At 43.6% G+C, this 4385-nt stretch overlaps 1 non-coding gene across 1 annotated transcript; it reads left to right on the top strand.

Moving 5' to 3' along the window:
- Nucleotides 1-4018: 4018 nt before the first annotated feature.
- Nucleotides 4019-4126, top strand: LOC125119062 (U6 spliceosomal RNA). Its single transcript, XR_007133016.1, has one exon. It is a non-coding gene; the product is annotated as a U6 spliceosomal RNA (small nuclear RNA).
- Nucleotides 4127-4385: the final 259 nt, after the last annotated feature.

Raw genomic sequence — 4385 nt, 5'->3', positions numbered from 1 at the left:
AACCTCATGATTCCTAGTTGGATTCATTAACCACTGCGCCACGACGGGAACTCCCAGTTTCTGTATCTTAAAGCTCCTTCCCACTGAGAATCTCAAAGTACAAGGGGCCTCTGGAAAATGGGTAATCTCTGAGACTTATCTTTGGCTCACCAGGTTTCTTTTTGTGTTTCATTTGGGCCAAGATGAAATCATGATTTCAGGTTTTTTCTACCCATTTCTCAAGATTCTTCATTTATTTACAGGATCCTGGTACCTTTCAATCAATATCTTTCTCTCTTGCACACACGCGTGCACACACACACACACACACACACACCATTTCCCAATGTCCCTTTTGTCTGAGACTGCTCTTTGTCAAAACCCGAAAATCCTCTGCTTTGGGAAGTATGCCTTCATTCCAGGAAAGGGACTCTCCATCTGCTGCTGCCAAGAAGCAGCCCAGGGCCCCCCACTGCTTCTCCCCAGTATAGGAAAAAGGTACTTGTACCATGGAGCACAGCCAAGTGAGCTGAGAAAACAAGCCAAGCATTGAGAAATTAAAGCAATGCTGACTGGGGCCGGGGGGCGCGCGGGCGGGGGGGGGGGGTTAATCAGGAAATCTTAAGGTCACTGCCATCTCTTTGATTGCATTAATATCTACTAGCAAAAGACTACAGATTGATTAGTGCTACAGCGGGGTGGGGTGGGGGGGATGATTAAGCTGGAAGTGTACTGTGTATTGCCCAGAACTGCATCTTCCATAGGGTGAATTAATGCCAGCATATGAAGCCAGATGTCATCATTCCGAGGCCACCCACTTGCTCCCCAGACACGTATCAGCCATCTAGGCACTGAACACCTTTCCTTAAATTGGCCCCTTGTAGAGAGTGCCCATCCATGACGCTAGATCATATCTTACTATCCCTTTCCTCCAAATGTGGCTTTTCGGGGACCGCTTAGGGAAGGTTTCGGAGGAATGAATTATTCATGATGATCCAGGTAAGTCTTTGGGGCCTGCCCTTGCTCCACCAGCTCTGTCTCTTACTTCCTAGGGCTCCTTGTACCTTGCTCTTAATTTGCCCATAAAGCCAGAAGAGCAAAGGAGCCCATCTTTTTCAGCAACAGGATATGGACCTGCCTTCCATAAGCAGAAGATGCCATGCAGGAGTACCCTGGCCTCATTCCAGCTAGCAAAGCCCAGTGAATTGAACTACTCGGGCCTTTGAAGAGAAGGCTACTTAAGGCAGACCAGCACATAGAAGGAAACATCGATCAATACCATTTGTAGCTCCTCCCTGTCCCGCTTCCAACCACGTGGCAAGCCACGGGCTAAGGGCTTGAGAGACATTGGCTTATGCGGTCCTCACAGGCAGGCAGCTATGATGAGCATTGTCATTTCATAGTTGAAAAAAAAAAAATGACGCTCAGAGACATGAAGGGAGTTGTTTGACATCTCGCGGCTACAAGTGAGCAAAGTCAGGATTTCCAACCCATACCTGTCTGATTTCAAAGCAAGTTGTCATAACCCGGGGAGTGTGCCAAGCTGGACCCAGAAACATCCCTCTATGTCCTGCCTTTCTTCCCATCACCACAGATGTATCCAACATAGGGTGATGACTCCCAAATCTCTGGCTCTAGTCTTGGCCTGTCTATTCAGTGTAACCAACACCCTTCTACCGGCTGATTTCCTTTTTTTTTTTTTTTTGGTCTTTTTGCCATTTCTTGGGCCGCTCCTGCAGCATATGGAGGTTCCCAGGCTAGGGGTCTAATTGGAGCTGTAGCCGCCAGCCTACACCAGAGCCACAGCAACGCGGGATCCGAGCCGAGTCTGCAACCTACACCACAGCTCACAGTAACGCCTGATCGTTAACCCACTGAGCAAGGCCAGGGATTGAACCCACAACCTCATGGTTCCTAGTCGGATTCGCTAACCACTGCGCCACGACGGAAACTCCAACCGGCTGGTTTCTTTCCGCTCATGTCCCCTGTTCACTCGGAGTCAACATGCCTAAAATTTATTTTTTCTCTTCCAACCAGTTGTCCATGGAGATTCGCTGCTGTCATTGGATCTCAATTCCCAGGCTTCTAACTTTGGGGACATCCTCAATGCTTGTCTCTCTGACCACATCCTGCCAGGCACCAGATCCTGGTGATTTTTCTCTCCATAACGTTTCTTGAGTTTTTCTTCCATTTCAAATGCTTCTTCCATGCCTTTTGATTCAAACACACTCACATTGATAATCTCACATTTCTATGGGTCAGAAGCCCATATGCTCTTCAGACTCCTCAAATGTTAGTGTTTTCCAACATTTGCTTCACTCTTTTCTCTCTTTCTGCACATGTTTATATTCATACACCCTATTATTTTTTTCTGAACCATCTGAGAGTATGTTGCAGGCACGATGTCCCTTTATCTCTAAATACTTCAGTATATATTTCCTAACAATACCCAAAAACAAAAATACAAGAACATTCTCTTACATAGCCATAGTATAATTATTAAAATATGGAAATTAATATTGATATAACACTAAAAATATTTCTTTCAAATTTCATCAATTATCTCAATAACATCCTTTAGAACAAAACACCAAAATTTATCTGGTATAGGACCCCAACATGGAGCAAACTTTGAATTTAGTTATCATGTCTCTTTAACATCCTATAACTGGAAACAATCTCTCTGTCTTCATTGTCTTTTGTGACCATGACCTATATGAAAAATATATATTGGACTGTGGTGTGTTTCTTTTGTCTTTTTTTTTTTGCCTTTTCTAGGGCTGCTCCCACGGCATATGGAGGTTCCCAGGCTAGGGGTCTCATCAGAGCTGTAGCCACCGGCCTACACCACAGCCACAGCAACACCAGATCCCAGCCGCATCTTTGACCTACACCACAGCTCACGGCAATGCCGGATCCCCAACCCACTGAGTGAGTCCGGGTATCGAACCCACAACCTCATGGTTCCTAGTCGGATTCCTTAACCACTGCGCCATGACAGGAACTCCTGGACTGTGACTTTTTTTTAATACACTTTCTCTCACAGCAGACAGAAGAACTGAATATTCCATAGCTTCCTAACCACAGAATCACAGAACGTGGAAGGAACCTAAAATGAACTACTTATTCTTCTAGGTCCCAAGCTGTTTTTAGGCACTCCTCAAAATTTTGGCCACATTATTTACCCAACATTTTTCTTTAAATTAGTTCACTCTGGAGTTCCCAGGTGCCTCAGCCAGTTAAGGATCCGGTGTTGTCACTGCTGTGGCTCATGCCACTGCTGTGGTGCCAGTTCAATCCCTGGCCCAGGAACTTCTGCATGCCATGGGGAAGGCCAAAAATAAACAATAAAATAAAATAAAATAACTCACTCTTTAAACTTCATTTCTGCGGTAAACAAAATTCTAAGTATGATCCTCAATGACCCTTGCTCTTGTATAATCTCCCCTGAGTGTGGGTGGAACTATCGATTTGATGAGAAATCACTCCAATGATTATATTACATTATATGGCAAAATGGAGATTATCTGGATGGGCCTAATCTAATCACACAAACTCTTTAATAGAACAGAGTTTTCTCTGGCAAGTAAGCAGAAGAGAAAGTCAGAAAGATTTGAAGCATGCCAGGTTGCTCAGTCACTGACTTTGGAGACGGAGGGGCCATGTAAGAAGGAATGTGGGTGGCCTCTAGGAGCAGAGAGTGACACCTGGCTGACAACCAGCAGCAAGGAAATGGGGACTTCAAACATACCCCCCGAGGAACTAAATTCTGCCAAAAACCTCTATGAGCTTGGAAATTGAGTCATCCACAGACTCTCTAGATAACAGCCCGGCCAGCCTGACATCTCGAACAGAAAACCCTGTCAAGTCTACTAGGACTTCTAACTTAGAGAACAGAATGAAAATGAACATACAACAGGCTACATTGAAAATTCAAAGTATCAACAGCCTACACAAGAAAATGATATGACCATGTCAACTGATGGAAGAAAGCATTCCACAAAATCCAACACCCATTCATAATTAAAAAAAAACCTCTGTACTCGCATCTACAGAACATATACTAAAATTGGAAGGATACGCAGAAGATTAACATGGACCCTGTGCAAGGATGACATGTAAATTTCATGAAGTGTTCCGTATTTTTACACTGCTGTATATAAAATAGATAGGTAACAAGGGCCTATTGTATAGAACAGGAAAATCTACTCAATATTCTGTAATAACCTATATGGGAAAAGAATCCAAAAAAGAATGAATATATATATATCTGAATCGCTTTGCTGTATACCTGAAACTAACACAACATTGTAAATCAACTATACTCCAATAAAATGTATTTTAAAAAATTAAAAATGAAAGGATTTCCTTCATGGGGGGAAAAAAAACTCTCAGAAAAACTAGGA

Source organism: Phacochoerus africanus, chromosome X (genome assembly GCF_016906955.1).
Source record: "Phacochoerus africanus isolate WHEZ1 chromosome X, ROS_Pafr_v1, whole genome shotgun sequence".
Taxonomy (NCBI): domain Eukaryota; kingdom Metazoa; phylum Chordata; class Mammalia; order Artiodactyla; family Suidae; genus Phacochoerus; species Phacochoerus africanus.
The sequence above is the reverse complement of the archived record's forward strand: the minus strand, read 5'-3'. Positions and strand labels throughout refer to the sequence as shown.